At 42.8% G+C, this 15,563-nt stretch overlaps 1 protein-coding gene across 3 annotated transcripts in view; it reads right to left on the minus strand.

Moving 5' to 3' along the window:
• LOC110520004 (double-stranded RNA-specific editase 1) overlaps positions 1 to 15,563 on the minus strand; it is a 194,769-nt gene that overhangs the window by 114,098 nt on the left and 65,108 nt on the right. The gene's annotated exons all lie outside the window — the stretch shown is intronic.

Genomic DNA, 15,563 nt, shown 5'->3' on the forward strand with positions numbered 1-15,563 from the left:
TGAGAGCTGAAATAAGGTGGGGCTTTACCTAGCAAACTTAGACGACCTGGAGCCAGTGGGATTGGTGACAGATATGTAGCGAGGGCCAGCCAACGAGAACATACAGGTCGCAGTGGTGGGTAGTATATGGGGCTTTGGTGACAAAACGGGTGGCACTGTGATAGACTGCATCCAATTTGCTGAGTAGAGTATTGGAGGCTATTTGTAAATGACATCGCCGAAGTCCAGGATCGGTAGGATAGTCAGTTTTACGAGGGTGTTTGGCAGGCTTTGTTGCGAAATAGGAAGCAGATTCTCAATTTAAATTTTGGATTGGAGATACTTAATGTGAGTCTGGAAGGAGAGTTTCGTTTAACCTGACACCTAGATATTTGTAGAGGTCCACATATTCTAAATCATAACCGTCCAGAGTAGTGATGCAAATTGGGCGGGAGGGTGCGGGCAGCAAATCGGTTGAAGAGCATGCATTTAGTTTTACTAGCATTTAAAAGCAGTTGGTAGCCACGGAAGGAGAGTTGTATGGCATTGAAGCTCGTTTGGAGGTTTGTTAGCAGTGTCCAAAGAAGGGCCAAATGTAAAGAGAATGGTGTCATCTGCGTAGAGGTGGATCAGAGAATCACCAGTAGCAAGAGCGACATCATTGACAAATACAGAGAAAAGAGTCGGTCCGATAATTGAACCCTGTGGCACCCCCATAGAGGTTGCCAGAGGTCCGGACAACAGGCACTCTGATTTGACACACTGAACTCCATCTGAGAAGTAGTTGGTGAACCAGGCGAGGCAGTCGTTTGAGAAACCAAGGCTGTTGACTCTGCCAATAAGAATACGGTGATTGACAGTCGAAAGCCTTGGCAGCTGCACAGTACGGTCTTATCGATGGCGGTTATGATATCGTTTAGGACCTTGATCGTTGCACACATGACCAGCCTGAAAACCAGATTGCATAGCGGAGAAGGTACAATGGGATTAGAAAGGGTCGGTGATCTGTTAACTTGGCTTTGAAGATTTTAGAAAAGGCAGGGCAGGATGGATATAGGTCTATAACAGTTTGGGTCTCGAGTGCCTCCCCCTTTGAAGAGAGGGATGACCGCAGCAGCTTTCCAATCTTTGGTGATCTCAGACGACACGAAAGAGGTTGAACAGGCTAGTAATAGGGGTTGCTACAATTTCAGTGGATAATTTTAGAAAGAGCGGGTCCAGATTGTCTTGTCCAGCTGATTTGTAGGGATCCAGATTTTGCAGCTCTTTCAGAACATCAGCGGTTTGGATTTGGGTGAAGGAGAAGCGGGGGGGGGGGCTTGGGCAAGTTCCTGCGGGGTGTGCAGAGCTGTTGGCCGGGGTAAGGATAGCCAGGTGGAAAGCATGGTCAGCAGTAGAAAAATGCTTCTTGAAATGATCGATTACCGTAGAGTTATCAGTGGTGGCAGTGTTTCCTAGCCTCAGTGCAATGGGCAGCTGGGAGGAGGTGCTCTTATTCTCCATGGACTTTAGTGTCCCAAAACTTTTTGGAATGAGTGCTACAAGATGCAAATTTCTGTTTGAAAAAGCTAGCCTTAGCTTTCCTAACTGACTGAGTATATTGGTTCTCGACTTCCCTGAAAAGTTACATATCGCGGGGGCTATTCGATGCTAATGCAGTACGCCACAGGATGTTTTTGTGCTGATCAAGGGCAGTCAAATCTGGGGTGAACCAAGGGCTATATCTGTTCTTACTTCTACATTTTTTGAATGGGGCATGCTTATTTAAGATGGTGAGGAAAGCACTTTTGAAAGAACATCCAGGCATCCTCTACTGACGGGCTGAGGTCAATATCCTTCGAGGATATCCCGGCTAGGTCGATTCGAAAGGCCTGCTCATTGAGGTGTACGGGAGCGTTTGACAGTGATGAAGGGTGGTCGTTTGACCGCATCCATTACGGAAGCAGGCAATGATCGCTGAGATCCTGGTTGAAGACAGCAGAGGTGTATTTAGAGTGCAAGTTGGTCAGGATGATACAGTGAGGGAAAAAAGTATTTGATCCCCTGCTAAAAATCTGTGGAGGGAGCTGAAGGTTCGAGTTGCCAAACGTCAGCCTTGAAACCTTAATGACGTAGAGAAGATCTGCAAAGGGGAGTGGGACAAAATCACTTCTGAGATGTGTGCAAACCTGGTGGCCAACTACAAGAAAAGTCTGACCTCTGAATGCCAACAAGGGTTTTGCCACCAAGTACTAAGTCATGTTTTGCAGAGGGGTCAAATACTTATTTCCCTCATCAAAATGCAAATAAATTCATAACATTTTTTGATTTTTTTGTTGTTATTTTGTCTCTTACTGTTCAAATAAACCTAGCATTAAAATTATAGACTGATCATTTCTTTGTCAGTGGGCAAACGTACAAAATCATCAGAGGATCAAATACTTTTTCCCCTCACTGCATCTATGGAGGGTGCCCATGGTTACGGATTTAGGGTTGTGCCTGGTAGGTTCGCACATCACTGGTTTCTCAGAGACATAAGTTGCATCTCAAATGTCACCCTATTCCCTACATAGTGCGCCACTTTTGGCCAGAGACCTATGGGTCTCTGGTCCAAATTACGGCACTTTATATGTAATCCGGTGTCATTTGGGAAACAGCTATATTGTACTGTAGCAAAAAGGTGTTTTTCCACCCAGCGCGGTCAACATGACAAAATGGGGTATAGTCCCCTCCATTCGCATCACCAAGATGGAGACTGACAGAACACCTTCTGCAACTGGATCCTGGACTTCCTGACGGGGCGCCCCCAGATGGTGAGGGTAGGCAACAACACCACCACGTTGACCCCTCAAGGGTGTGTACCTCATCCCCTCCTGCACTACCTGTTTACCCACGACTGTGGCCATGCATGACTCCAACACCGTCATCAAGTTTGCTGACGACATGACGGGGGAAGCGCAAATCACCTGACACCTAAGTAAGTAAGAATTTGTTCTTAATTAACTGACTTGTCTAGTTAAATAAAGGTTAAATAAAAAATAAATAAAAGAAAATGAAGATCTCGTACAATGCTGTGAACTACTCCCTTCAAAAGAACAGCGCAAAGTGGCTCTAACCAGACTAGAAAGAATGGTGTTGGAGGGTTAGTAGGAGGCCCTCTTTCCTCTGGTCTAAGAAAATATCCCAATACCCCAGGGCAGTGATTGGGGACACTGCCCTGTGTAGGGTGCCGTCTTTCGGATGGGACGTTAAACAGGTGTCCTGACTCTCTGAGGTCATTAAAGATCCCATGGCACTTATCGTAAGAGCATTGGTGTTAAGCCTGGTGTCCTGGCTAAATTGCCAATCTGGCCCTCAAATCATCACGGTCACCTAATAATCACAAGTTTACAATTGGCTCATTCATCCCCCTCCTCTCCCCTGTAACTATTCTCCAGGTCATTGCTGCAAATGAGAACGTGTTCTCAGTCAACTTACCTGGTAAAATAACAGATAAATAAAAATAAAAAAAGAGTGGTAGGCCGTGGTGCACAACTGAGAAAAAGGACAAGTACATTAGTGTGTCTCGTTTGAGAAACATATGCCTTACAAGTCCTCAACTGGAAGCATCATTAAATAGTACCCTCAAAACACCCGTCTCAATGTCAACATTGAAGAGGCAATTAAGGGATGCTGGCCTTCTAGGCAGAGATGCAAAGAAAAAGCCATATCTCAGACTGGCCAATAAAAATAAAATATTAAGATGGGCAAAAGAACAGACACTGGACAAAGGAAGATTGGAAAAAAGTGTTATGGACAGACAAATCTAAGTTTGAGGGGTTTGGATCACAAAGAAGAACATTTGTGAGACTCAGAAAAATGAAGATGCTGGAGGAGTGCTTGACGCCATCTGTAAAGCATGGTGGAGGCAATGTGATGGTCTGGGGGTGCTTTGGTGGTAGTAAAGTGGGAGATTTGTACAGGGTAAAAGGGATCTTGAAGAAGGAAGGATATCACTCCATTTTGCAACGCTATGCCTAACCCTGTGGGCAGCGCTTAATTGGTGCCAATTTCCTCCTACAGGGACATTTATAAGTGACTCCAAACTTTTATGAGAGAGGCCGGTAATTTATCATAGGTACACTTCAACTATGACAGACAAAATGAGAAAAAAAATCAAGAAAATCACATTGTAGGATTTTTAATGAATTTATTTGCAAATTATGGTGGAAAATAAGTATTTGGTCACCTACAAACCAGTAAGATTTCTGGCTCTCACAGACCTGTAACTTCTTCTTTTAAGAGGCTCTTCTGTCCTCCACTCGTTACCTGTATCAATGGCACCTGTTTGAACTTGTTATCAGTATAACAGACACCTGTCCACAACCTCAAACAGTCACACTCCAAACACCACTATGGCCAAGACCAAAGAGCTGTCAAAGGACACCAGAAACAAAATTGTAGACCTGCACCAGGCTGGGAAGACTGAATCTGCAATAGGTAAGCAGCTTGGTTTGAAGAAATCAACTGTGGGAGCAATTACAGTGCCTTGCGAAAGTATTCGGCCCCCTTGAACTTTGCGACCTTTTGCCACATTTCAGGCTTCAAACAAAGATATAAAACTGTATTTTTTTGTGAAGAATCAACAACAAGTGGGAGACAATCATGAAGTGGAACGACATTTATTGGATATTTTAAACTTTTTTAACAAATCAAAAACTTAAAAATTGGGCGTGCAAAATTATTCAGCCCCCTTAAGTTAATACTTTGTAGCGCCACCTTTTGCTGCGATTACAGTTGTAAGTCGCTTGGGGTATGTCTCTATCAGTTTTGCACATCGAGAGACTGAACATTTTTCCCATTCCTCCTTGCAAAACAGCTCGAGCTCAGTGAGGTTGGATGGAGAGCATTTGTGAACAGCAGTTTTCAGTTCGTTCCACAGATTCTCGATTGGATTCAGGTCTGGACTTTGACTTGGCCATTCTAACACCTGGATATGTTTATTTTTGAACCATTCCATTGTAGATTTTGCTTTATGTTTTGGATCATGGTCTTGTTGGAAGACAAATCTCCGTCCCAGTCTCAGGTCTTTTGCAGACTCCATCAGGTTTTCTTCCAGAATATTCCTGTATTTGGCTCCATCCATCTTCCCATCAATTTTAACCATCTTCCCTGTCCCTGCTGAAGAAAATCAGGCCCAAACCATGATGCTGCCACCACCATGTTTGACAGTGGGAATGGTGTGTTCAGCTGTGTTGCTTTTACGCCAAACATAACGTTTTGCATTGTTGCCAAAAAGTTCAATTTTGGTATCATCTGACCAGAGCACCTTCTTCCACATGTTTGGTGTGTCTCCCAGGTGGCTTGTGGCAAACTTTAAACAACACTTTTTATGGATATCTTTAAGAAATGGCTTTCTTCTTGCCACTCTTCCATAAAGGCCGGATTTGTGCAATATACGACTGATTGTTGTCCTATGGACAGAGTCTCCCACCTCAGCTGTAGATCTCTACAGTTCATCCAGAGTGATCATGGGCCTCTTGGCTGCATCTCTGATCAGTCTTCTCCTTGTATGAGCTGAAAGTTTAGAGGGACGGCCAGGTCTTGGTAGATTTGCAGTGGTCTGATACTCCTTCCATTTCAATATTATCGCTTGCACAGTGCTCCTTGGGATGTTTAAAGCTTGGGAAATCGTTTTGTATCCAAATCCGGCTTTAAACTTCTTCACAACAGTATCTCGGACCTGCCTGGTGTGATCCTTGTTCTTCATGATGCTCTCTGCGCTTTTAACGGACCTCTGAGACTATCACAGTGCAGGTGCATTTATACGGAGACTTGATTACACACAGGTGGATTGTATTTATCATCATTAGTCATTTAGGTCAACATTGGATCATTCAGAGATCATCACTGAACTTCTGGAGAGAGTTTGCTGCACTGAAAGTAAAGGGGCTGAATAATTTTGCACACCCAATTTTTCTGTTTTTGATTTGTTAAAAAAGTTAGAAATATTCAATAAATGTCGTTCCACTTTATGATTGTGTCCCACTTGTTGTTGATTCTTCACAAAAAAATACAGTTTTATATCTTTATGTTTGAAGCCTGAAATGTGGCAAAAGGTCGCAAAGTTCAAGGGGGCCGAATACTTTCGCAAGGCACTGTATTAGGAAATGGAAGCCATACAAGCCCACTGATAATCTCCCTCGATCTGGGGCTCCACGCAAGATCACACCCCGGGGGGTCAAAATGATCACAAGAACGGTGAGCAAAAATCCCATAACCACACGGGGGGACCTAGTGAATGACCTGCAGAGAACTGGGACCAAAGTAACAAAGCCTACCATCAGTAACACACTACGCCGCCAGGGACTCAAATCCTGCAGTGCTAGACGTGTCCCCCTGCTTAAGCCAGTACATGTCCAGGCCCGTCTGAAGTTTGCTAGAGAGCATTTGGATGATCCAGAAGAAGACTGGGAGAATGTCATATGGTCAGATGAAAACAAAATATAACTTTTTGGTAAAAACTCAACTCGTCATGTTTGGAGGACAAAGAATGCTGAGTTGCATGCAAAGAACACCATACCTACTGTGAAGCATGGGGGCGGAAACATCATGCTTCGGGGCTGTTATTCTGCAAAGGGACCAGGACGACTGATCCGTGTAAAGCAGGGGTGTCAAAGTCAAATGGACGGAGGGCCAAATAAAAAAATCAGCTACAAGACGAGGGCCGGACTGTTCGAATGTTCATTGAAAAAATTTTAAATGACGCATATAGTCTAGTGAACCTAATTGAACCTACTGAAAACCTAACAAATATATTACAATATGATCAGATAAATAAAGCAATATTTTCTTATGGCTCTGTCAGTAATCTTTAATTTTCAACAGACACAAAAGACAAATTTCCTTTATATAAATATCCCCATAACATGAACATTAAATGAAAGAAACCGGTATTCAAGGCACCATCAGTAGACTATATTTTCTATTTTAGCAAAAGTGGGCTAAATTTACTTCAAAGAAAAAACAATAATAGCAATTTTCTATCATCCACTCAACTGAAATATTTTTAAAATATAATTGGATTGAAATACAAAAAAATAAAGTGCAAAAATCTATTAATCAAAAACAACACTTTGTTTAAGGAGAAGTAACATGCAGTGAAAACAAATATTACATTTTAACTTTTAAACTTGAACTGAGTAAAAACTCTAAATATGTGATTGCACAGTAATGTTCACTTGTTTGAGGTTGAGGGTGATACTTGGTGGTGTCCCATCTTTTCCACAAGTTCATCAATGTTCGGGGTAAGGCTCTGAGCTGAAGAAATCCTCAGAATTGAGTGGAGGTGTTCAGCAGTAAGTCGACTTCTGTGTGATGTTTTGTTCAGGTTCATCAAAGAAAACAGTTGTTCACACAGGTATGTGCTGCCAAACATAGACAACGTTTGAGCAGCCTGGATGCGCAGCTGGGGCATTGTGCCGGGGAGGAAACGGGCGAACTCCGCAGCACCCACTGCCGCATATTTTGCCCTCAGTGCATCATTGCATTGGAGGTCAATCAACTCCATTTGGAGGTTTGGTGGTGAGCTTTCCACGTCAACAGCAAATGGGTTACCGAGCAGTTCCAACCTGCTTTTTTGTGCTTCAAAGTCAGCAAATCGGCGTCGAAAGTCAGCGGCAAGCATACCTATTTTATCAGCCAACTGTGTGCTCGGGAACGCACTGGTAGAGAGCTTCTCTTTCATGGTCTGGCAGCTGGGAAAGTGGCTCAAATTTTCTTTCCGCATCTGCGTCTCCCACAGAGTCAGTTTGGTTTTAAATGCCTTCACTGTACTGTACATATCAGAGATGACACGATCCCGACCCTGCAGCTGCAAGTTTATTGCATTCAGATGACTCGTAATGTCACACAGAAAAGCCATTTCACACAGAAACATTTCGTCTCGGAGTTGTGTTGTGTCTTTCCCTTTGCTGTCCAAGAACAGACAAATCTCCTCACGAAGCTCGAAACATCTTTGAAGCACCTTTCCCTGGCTTAGCCATCGCACCTCTGTGTGATAAGGCAAATCACCATGCTCCGTTTCTAACTCCGTCAGAAATGCCTTGAACTGGCGGTGATTCAAACCTTTGGCTCTGATAAAGTTAACTGTGCGCGTGATGATGCTCATTACATGCTCCATTTTCAAGGCTTTACCGCACAACGCTTCCTGGTGTATGATACAATGATAAGCTGTCAGCTCACCTGTCGCGTTTTCCTCTTGCATCTTTTCCCGTATCTTCGCCACCAGTCCGCTCCTGTGTCCACACATCGCAGGTGCTCCGTCGGTTGTCAAACCCACGAGTTTTTCCCAAGGCAGCTCCATCTCATTTACACATCTTGACACCTCTTCATACAAATCATGCCCCGTAGTTGTGCCATGCATAGGACGTAAAGCCAAAAACTCCTCTGTCACGCTTAGGTTGGAGTCCACTCCGCGGATGAAAATTGACAACTGGGCAATGTCAGAAATGTCGGTGCTCTCATCCACAGCCAAGGAATATGCAATAAAATCTTTTCCCTTTTTCACAAGCTGCTCTTTTAGATTGATGGACAACTGGTCTACTCTCTCGGCAATGGTGTTTCTGCTCAGACTCACATTTAAAAAGAGTTGCCTTTTTTCTGGGCAAACTTCGTCACAAACTTTAATCATGCAGTTTTTGATGAAATCCCCCTCCGTAAATGGCCGGGCTGATTTAGCGATCTCTTCTGCCAAAATAAAACTGGCCTTGACAGCAGCCTGGCCTTGTGATTTGGCTTTTTTGAACAGAGCCTGTCGAGATTTGAGGCCTCGTTTTAATTCCTCTGCCTTTTGTAGCCTTTGTTCCATGTCCATATTCTTGTTTTTGTCCGCGTGTTTCGTTTCATAATGTCGTCTCAGATTATACTCTTTCAGTACCGCCACACTTTCTCCACACAGAAGACACACAGGTTTTCCAGCTACCTTCGTGAACATATACTCCGACTCCCACCTTGTTTGAAACCCCCGGTTCTCAGTATCCACCTTCCGTTTTGCCATTTTTGATGGGTATCTGAAAGTTAATTTTACTGTGATGCTGACGACTGCTGTGCCAATAAATATTGAAATGAAGCAGCCTACTGCTCGGTGCGTCACCTTTGCATTGTGGGAAATGTAGTATTGGTGCGTGTAAAAGATCTGCGGGCTGCCGGCTTGCTGCGGGCCGGTTCTAATAATAAATCAAGATCATCCCAGGGGCCGTAAAAAACCTTCTTGCGGGCCGGATGTGGCCCGCGGGCCTTGACTCTGACATATGTGGTGTAAAGGAAAGAATGAATGGGCCCATGTATCGTGAGATTTTGAGTGAAAACCTCCTTCCATCAGCAAGGGCATTGAAGACGAAACGTGGCTGGGTCTTTCAGCATGACAATGATCCCAAACACACCGCCCGGGCAACGAAGGAGTGGCTTCGGAAGAAGCATTTCAAGGTCCTGGAGTGGCCTAGCCAGTCTCCAGATCTCAACCCCATAGAAAATCTTTGGAGGGAGTTGAAAGTCCGTGTTGCCCAGCAACAGCCCCAAAACATCACTGCTCTAGAGAAGATCTGTATGGAGGAATGGGCCAAAATACCAGCAACAGTGTGTGAAAACCTTGTGAAGACTTACAGAAAACGTTTGACTTCTGTCATTGCCAACAAAGGGTATATAACAAAGTATTGAGAAACTTTTGTTATTGACCAAATACTTATTTTCCACCATAATTTGCAAATAAATTCATAAAAAATCCTACAATGTGATTTTTTCTTCTCATTTTGTCTGTCATAGATGAAGTGTACCTATGATGAAAATTAAAGGCCTCATCTTTAAGTGGGAGAACTTGCACAATTGGTGGCTGACTAAATACTTTTTATATAAATATATATATAATAAAAAACACACAAAACCCACATTCACTACATACACCGACAACACACACACACACACACTTAATCATATGCTACTGCTACACTTCTTTATTTTATCTATCCTGATGCAGTCAATTTACCCTGCCTTCATGTACATATCTACCCAAAATACCTTACCACCTGTACATTGATCTGGTACTAGTAATCCCTGTATATAGCTAAATGGTGTGTTTTATATTTGTGTTACTATTTTTCTTTTTACTATTATGTTTTAACTCTGCATCGTTGGGATGGGCCCATAATTAAGCATTTCACAGTTAAGCTTTACACCCGTAATATTCTGCCCATGTGACAAATACAATTGTATTTCCATTTTTGCATGCAGCACCAATGGAATGATGAGTTGTGTCACAACTAAGGAGATTTCTACACCACTGGTGGTGAATGGGCTCAATTGAAAATGTGTGAACACCCAAACACACCAAAAGGTTTTCACTGTACACACACATCTACACAAGCATACACTAGGCTTGGGCGGTATACCGGGGTATTTGGAAAATGCCATCGGATGGTTTTTCCAAATACCGTCAACTATTTCGTTGAAGTTTTTTTTTTTATACATTAGAATATTTGTAGTTATTTTAAGTAAATACCTGCAGTCAACTTGTGCAATATGTCAGGTGAAATGCAGAACGCAATCTTTATCTCCCGTCACAATTTTTCATTTTGAAGCTTATCGGTAGTCCCAAGTCATGTGGTGTTTGTTTAGAAGCACACAAAGACGAGACCGGAACCTTGTGTCACTATTGTGCAGCATGCGCGAGGTGTTCTAATTACAGTATGGAATTCACAACTTAAATGTTTGTCAGCTAGATACAATACATTACCTAAAGTACGTGGACACCTGCTCGGAGAACATCTCATTCCAAAATCATGGGCATTAATATGGAGTTGGTCGGCCCCCCCCCCCCCCCTTTGCTGCTATAACAGCCTCCACTAGATGTTGGAACATTGCTGCGTGGACTTGCATCCATACAGTCACAAGAGAATTGGTTAAGTCGGGCACTGATGTTGGGCGATTAGGCCTGACTCGCAGTCCGCGTTCCAATTCATCCCAAAGGTGTTCGATTGGGTTGAGGTCAAGGCTCTGTGCAGACCAGTCGAGTTCTTTCACACCGATCTTGACAAACCATTTCTGTATGGTCCTTGCTTTGTGCACGAGGTATTGTCATGCTGAAACAGGAAAAGGACCTTCCCTCTAACTGTTGCCACAAAGTTGGAAGCACAGAATCTAGAATGTCATTGTATGCTGTAACATTAAAATTACCCTTCAATGGAACTATGCGGCCTAGTTCAAACCATGAAAAACAGCCCCAGACCATTATTCTGTCTCCACTGAACTTTACAGCTGGTCCTACGCATTTAGGCAGGTAGTGTTCTCCTGGCATCCGCCAAACCCAGATTTGTGAAGCGTGATTCATCACTCCAGAGAACACGTTTCCGCTGCTCCAGAGTCCAATGGCGGCGAGCTTTACACCACGCAATATTACACTGCAGAGGAGCAAACACACACACACACCTGCTCTTATACATATATAGGCATACTCTCACACCACACTCATCCGGTCTCTCTCGCCGTATCCCGTCCTAATTATAGCTTGCCCGTTAATCAGCTCAAACTGTAATTATACCATCTTCAACATGTAATCTGATTGTGAAGAATGATAAATATCATGCCGCATCCCCCTGGTTCAGGAGCGAGGGGTGTTGGGGTGTGAAGCTAATAGGTATGCATTCTCTGCGAAGCACGTTCTGATTAGACACAAACAAACAGTGCTGCGATCGGATTGAGTAAGCACGGCACCGGTGCCAGGGGAAGGTAAGTGCGCACAATTTAGGGCAGTTATGGATAAAGACCGTAAAAATAAGTCACTTTGGGGGGGGGTCATAAGTGTTTTTTATTATTGGAGAACAAAACCGCTGACTGAAAATGGGACGGCTGGGAATTAATTCTGTTGACTCTGTTTCTGCGGTAACATGGACTCTTACTGTGATAGAACTTTGTTGCTCCTTTGTGAAACAAGCAATGAAACAAGCAACAGGCATAAGCTTTCTCGCCCATTTTTTGGAACACAGTCAGGGTATCAACTTAAACCACTGTACTATAAAGAGTAGGAACAGTAGAATACACAAGGTGGTGCAATTTTGAAATCGGTTTGTGCATGTTGGAATATGTTGGAAGCAAAACATATAAAAAACTGTGTTTGGAAGGTAACTAGGAATCAAAGAAACATTTGTGTTCATTATCTGTTAAATGTAATTTTTTAAATTTTTACAATTGTTGCAATGAGACATAAGACACGGAGCCCCTATGTTAGGTATACAATACAAATGGAGATGATAGTTGTAACCATTAAGGCAGAATCATGGGTCTGAAGGTCATCTCCTACAATGTGAAAGACATCCATGGGCCAATTAAAGTTCAAATATGAAATAAAAATCTATTGCACAAGAGACGCACCTGCCAGATAGTGGGCACCTCAAGCTCAATAAAACCTGGGCTAAATCAGGTGTTTTTCTTATTACATAGTTCTGGGAGGAGAAGGGGAGCAGCTATTCTAATACACAGACCTACCAAATGTGTTTTACATGGAGTAAAAGATAAGGAAGGGAGATCAATATTATTGAACGGTTCCATTGCAGGAGCGAAAGTCTCAATGATCAATGTACAGCACATGCTCCTAATGAAGATAAGAAGAATTTGGATTTGATTTCTGATAACGTAAAAAGGGGTTGTTTTTGATAGGAGAGTATAACTACATTTTATCCGGTACTGAGTAGGCTCACACCTCTAGAGCACCCATATCCAGATTGACCCGTGCTTTAAGAAATGGCTTCATGGTACTGGGTCTAGTAGATTGTGTGTGGAGACATTTGAACCCTAAAAGAAGAGATGTTGCGTTTTACTCCCACCTCCATAAAATGTTCTTCTTGTATGGACTACTTCTTTATGCCAAAAAACAGAAGCATATAGAAATGTAGAATGCAATATCTTGAACATTACTCTCTGATCATGGGCCAGTGTCAGCTGTATGGGACCTGTGGAGAAATTCACCCCCCACATTGTGGAGGATGAACACCTCACAACTTCATGAAGCTGAATTTGGGCAGTTTATTCATTCAGAATTTGATCAGTGCTTAGAGTTTAACCAAATACCTGATGTTTCACCTTCTGTTCTAAGGGAAGGCGATATTGAGAGGGTGTACTATTTCATATGCATCAGCAAGGGAAAAAAAGTTAAATTACACAGGAAATGTGAAGATGACATTGAGCGATTGGAAACCATGCATAAACAACGATCCTCATACAATTAAAAGGAGGCCCGTAATGTCCTTTCTGAGATTTCTAAAGCAACCCTATTATAAGAACGGGAACAGAGCATCGTCGTTTACTTTCTTTCTGGTAAAGGAAACAACAGGCATCTACTATCATTCAAACGGTTAAATCAAATGATGTCAATACACCCTTTGTCACAAGACCCCAAGGTATATCAGCAACCATTGCAGAGTTTTATGAGAATTCATATTCAGACTTATCCTGAGCCTAATAAACTACAAGGTTTCCTCCGAGGCATTGACCTCCCTCATTTGACAAGCTCAGCAGTGACAGAACTAGATAGACCCAGAAGTAGATATCAGAATGGCTATAAAATAAATGTACTCAAAAATAATAAAATATTCCGGTTCTGATGGTACATTAATGAATTATATAAAACCTTCCCGGAACACATTACTCCAATATTAGTGTTTTCAAATGTATTGATGACTCCTTGCTGTCCCCAGTCCACCTGGCCATGCTGCTGCTCCAGTTTCAACTGTTCTGCCTTATTATTATTGGACCATGCTGATCATTTATGAACATTTAAACATCTTGGCCATGTTCTGTTATAATCTCCACCCGGCACAGCCAGAAGAGTACTGGCCACGCCACATAGCCTGGTTCCGCTCTAGGTTTCTTCCTAGGTTTTGGCCTTTCTAGGGAGTTTTTACTAGCCACCGTGCTTCTACACCTGCATTGCTTGCTGTTTGGGGTTTTAGGCTGGGTTTCTGTACAGCACTTTGAGATATCAGCTGATGTACGAAGGGCTATATAAATACATTTGATTTGATTAGAAACCAGAGAACTTCCTTACACTTGGAGATACTATCTGATCAGTGTTAAACAAAGAATGGAAAGATGCTACTGACTGTAATTCATATAGACCTACCACTTTGCCCCAAAATTATTACTAACTGCTTATATCCATTTTGGCAAAGCTATAACAGATATTAAACACCCTGATCAAACAGAGTTCATTGCTGGTCGTCAACTGTCGGAAAATAGAAGATGCCTAAATGTTATATCATGCCAAGGTGAGGAAAATATGGCACTGGCCTTCGATGCACAGAAGGATTTTGATCAGGTAATCATGGTCATATCTGTTTCAAGCGTGGCATGAATTTGGCCCCAAGTTCAATAGATGGGTCAAAATCGTTTATTCAACTCCCCACACTGGAGTCCAAGTAAATGGCAATTAATCTACACCTTTTATTGTTAAAAAAAGAGGGGTCCAGCAAGGGTGCCCCCTAAGCACACTTCTTTTTCAGATTCGTATTGAACATCTAGCCCAGATGATAAGATCCAGTCTGAATATCAAATGCATAGAAATTGGCGAGGAAGAGCATTAGATCTCTCTGTATGCTGCTGATACAGTGGGGCAAAAAAGTATTTAGTCAGCCACCAATTGTGCAAGTTCTCCCACTTACAAAGATGAGGCCTGTAATTTTCATCATTACGTACACTTCAACTATGACAGACAAAATGAGAAAAAAAATCCAGAAAATCACATTGTAGGATTTTTAATGAATTTGCAAATGGTGGAAAATAAGTATTTGGTCAATAACCAAAGTTTCTCAATACTTTGTTATATACCCTTTGTTGGCAATGACAGAGGTCAAACGTTTTCTGTAAGTCTTCACAAGGTTTTCACACACTGTTGCTGGTATTTTGGCCCATTCCTCATTGCAGATCTTCTCTAGAGCAGTGATGTTTTGGGGCTGTTGCTGGGCACCACGGACTTTCAACTCCCTCCAAAGATTTTCTATGGGGTTGAGATCTGGAGACTGGCTAGGCCACTCCAAGGCCTTGAAATGCTTTTTCCGAAGCCACTCCTCCGTTGCCCGGGCGGTGTGTTTGGGATCATTGTCATGCTGAAAGACCCAGCCACATTTCATCTTCAATGCCCTTGCTGATGGTAGGCTTTGTTACTTTGGTCCCAGCTCTCTGCAGGTCATTCACTAGGTCCCCCAGTGTGGTTCTGGGATTTTTGCTCACCGTTCTTGTGATCATTTTGACCCCCCCGGGGTGAGATCTTGCGTGGAGCCCCAGATCGAGGGAGATTATCAGTGGGCTTGTATGTCTTCCATTTCCAATAATTGCTCCCACAGTTGATTTCTTCAAACCAAGCTGCTTACCTATTGCAGATTCAGTCTTCCCAGCCTGGTGCAGGTCTACAATTTTGTTTCTGGTGTCCTTTGACAGCTCTTTGGTTTTGGCCATAGTGGCGTTTGGAGTGTGACTGTTTGAGTTTGTGGACAGGTGTCTGTTATACTGATAACAAGTTCAAACAGGTGCCATTAAAACAGGTAACGAGTGGAGGACAGAAGAGCCTCTTAAAAGAAGAA

This window comes from Oncorhynchus mykiss, chromosome 3 (genome assembly GCF_013265735.2).
Source record: "Oncorhynchus mykiss isolate Arlee chromosome 3, USDA_OmykA_1.1, whole genome shotgun sequence".
Lineage (NCBI taxonomy): Eukaryota > Metazoa > Chordata > Actinopteri > Salmoniformes > Salmonidae > Oncorhynchus > Oncorhynchus mykiss.